Source organism: Rhagoletis pomonella, unplaced genomic scaffold, assembly GCF_013731165.1.
Source record: "Rhagoletis pomonella isolate Grant_MI unplaced genomic scaffold, Rhpom_1.0 Rhpom_scaffold_00005, whole genome shotgun sequence".
NCBI lineage: Eukaryota > Metazoa > Arthropoda > Insecta > Diptera > Tephritidae > Rhagoletis > Rhagoletis pomonella.
Window position 1 is genome coordinate 74,478,796 of NW_023458559.1, and position 3,309 is coordinate 74,482,104.

Consider the following 3,309-nt stretch of genomic DNA (forward strand, 5'->3'; position numbering starts at 1 on the left):
ACGTACAGGGCGCTGCGCACTTGCGCCCTAAACTCAGAAACAAGACACCTAATAACTCCAAAAAAATTAAATAACACGGCCGCTGGCGATCAAAATCAAGAAAAAAAACATAAATGCTGCACGTGCCAGCTGTGCCTAGGGATGCAAACGATGCATCGATGTTTTTGGAACATCGATAATATGAGTTCAATTTTCGATGTTTGCCATCGATGTTTACAATTTACTAAAGGCCCGTCCACATACAACTTTGGCGTTGCGTTGGCGCTGGCGTCGCTTTGACAGCGGCGCGCGTAACGCCCGTGCTTGCTACAATGAACGCTTAGCACAGAATACTTTGGTCACTAAATTAACATACTAGCGGCTGATAAATCAAAATTTTTACATCAATAATTGCATTAAAAACTATATTTCTTGCCCGCATTTGATTAAAAATTAAAATTAAATCACATAATTTTGATTATTTAGAACAGCTGACGAACGACGCGCGCGAAAAGTTTAGAGTTGGCCATCTTTCTGCGTTGTGTTGGCGTTGGCGTTGCCCAACTTTGGTTATATGGAGACTTTCATATAAATACATGTATTCATAGTCAGCTGGCGAAGCGACGCCAACGCCAACGCAACGCCAAAGTTGTATGTAAACGGGCCTTAACATCGCGGAATTGAAGATACATCGATGAAAGTTTTACCGAAGTTTTAAACATCGACTTTAAGGAGACTCTCCGACTTTCTTTCGACCTGACTGACTGACCTTAACATTCAGATTTTTTTGTTATTTATGGCCTTATAACAATTATATTCAACAATTTTATTGAGCTTCAGGCCGTTTCTTATGAAATTGTTGTTGAAAATCAACAATAATTTACAAAAGGTAAAAGCTATAGCTGCTATTTCGGAGATCACCACATCCCTGCAAAAATCGCGACTACTCCATGCACGTGTGTAAAGAGTACTCCCTAAAGACCAAGGAGTACTCCAAAATTAACCACAATTCATATAAAAAATATGGTCCAATTAACATTGCGATGTCCTAGGGCAGGACCATATACTCCATCCCTGCATTACATCAGAGTAGCACAAAACTACCCAACATATTACCAATGGCATTGTTGTTATATTTTTTCGTTTGTACACGCTTTTGTTCTTCACTTCTCAAATGCTTTTTCGAAATTAATAAAAACCAAGACAAAAATTAAAAATTACATGTTGCCTCCTACAGTATTCGAACCCGAACATGCTGGGAGCTAAGAACTAACAGCGAGCATCTCTACACGTTCAGCTACTGCCAGACATGCAAATGTGCTTTCAAATGCTCAACTTCAATCACGTTTCGTTAAAACATGAGCAGTGATCGGATAACAAACAATAAGCTGGCGCAGAGACACGAGTTGGTCCGCTACAGCATAACGGAGGAACACTTTTGTAAGTACTCCAATTTACCACAAATAGACTACATGGTCCAACGATTTTTGCAGGGATGGTAAGCCGGGGTGTACCAATTTTGAATAATTTAGCGTCCTTAAATTTCGAAATATTGAAGTTTCAAGGATTTCTGAAATTTACCGTTATATGAAAAGCGGCCTAAATTTTAGTCTGATTTCAATAATTATTGACGTTTTGCTTTTATTTGGCAAGCACAATATCCATACCGAGTTTGGTACAAATTGGTAGAACGGTTACCGAGAACAAATATGTGATCATAAGTGCGGTGCGACGTCCGTTTTCCAAAATGTTATCATAAACGTATTTCTTGGTAAAGGATTTTTGCAAGCATCAATTTCGAATAAATTAGCTTTAATATTTACTGATTTATCGAAGATTTCGTACTTCTCCAAATTACTGTTATATGGGATTCTGATCACTTATGTATACATTTGTCTATATCTAACTCGATTCGTTTTACCTGTTACAGACAACCCTTGTGCACAAGTGCGTTCGGGTATAAAAAATAACGCGCAAGTTTAAGTGTTAAGTGTCAAGTGCAACAACGCGCAAGGTTAAGGTGTCTGTCAAATGAGATGGGTTGCCTTTACATTTGATATTGTCACATGCTAAACAAACATGGTAGATATTACCATGCTTAAAAAAAGAAAAATAGTGGGTACATTTATCTATTAAAAATTGGTTGAAAGGAACCTTTAATCCTTTATGGAAAGTGGTTCGGTTTTCGGTTCAGATTAAACATTTGTGGAAAATTCCGGTTCGGTTAATGGTTCAGTTAATTAATAGAAAAAAGCGCGTTTTCCGGTTAAAAACCGGTCACGTCCCTGTTTATAATTTTGAATTTCGTATTTAGATGGCGAAAAGAGATTTTGAAAACGCGAAACGGTGGAGAGAAGAACTGAAAAAATTAAATACAAAATTTGATTTAACATGTATCACTAGTAAAAAAAAATTTATGGGCCATAGGAGAGCATAATGTCCCCTAGTAAAAGAGGTCGTAATTTGATGTTTTACTATTTTTTTATTCTATAATATCTATATTACTTTTTCGTCGAAAATCCAGCGAGAATTATCACTCAAAATATCAGATAGTAATAGTAATAAATAGTTTTTTTTTCCGAGTACTTTTCAAATCATTGGAATTAACTAAATTAATTAAGTAAACAAGTATTAACTTACATTTTTCATTTTAAAATTGCTACAGTTTGTAAATTATTAAATTTAACGAACTTGTTTATTCAAATTATCGTCGACATGACATTTTCATTAGTTACTGTGAGAGCGATCGCGATTGGGTGCTGGAAGAATTGCTACCGAACGTAGAGGAGGCGGGTAATATATCGACATGTTTGCACGAACGTGATTTTCAGCTGAAGCTGAAGTGATTAAGGGAAATTCAAATTAAATTACACATAAAAAATGTATATGACTTAAACCTTTCAGGACCAAGGGAAACATTTTTCCCAAAGGGGTTTTCCGCTCATAAGGAAATTGTGTGAAGTTGAAATTTTCGTATCTTCGTAAAAAGTTTTAGTAAATTTTTTATCATAAAATGTTAGAAACAAAAATATTTACCAAAAGGAAAAATTTAGTTTTAAAAGGACGATTTTTAGAAAAAAAAATATTTTTAAAGGAAAAGTAAATATTTTAGAAAAAAAAATGGAAAAGGGCGATTTTTAAGAAAAAATTATATATAATTAGAAACACAGTTTTTAAGCACACCATTTGAATGAAAGTATTTATTGGAAAAAATATTTTTATGATAAAATTATTTTTAAAATAAATCACAATTTAAAAAAAATTGGAAAAAAATATTTTTAAAATAAGCAAAATGCATCGGCATACTTAACTTAAGACAGTATTAGTTTC

General features: G+C 34.3%; 1 protein-coding gene across 1 annotated transcript in view; it reads left to right on the plus strand.

Moving 5' to 3' along the window:
• Nucleotides 1-3,309, plus strand: part of LOC118740211 (insulin-degrading enzyme) — a 6,854-nt gene that overhangs the window by 567 nt on the left and 2,978 nt on the right. The window lies entirely within an intron of this gene.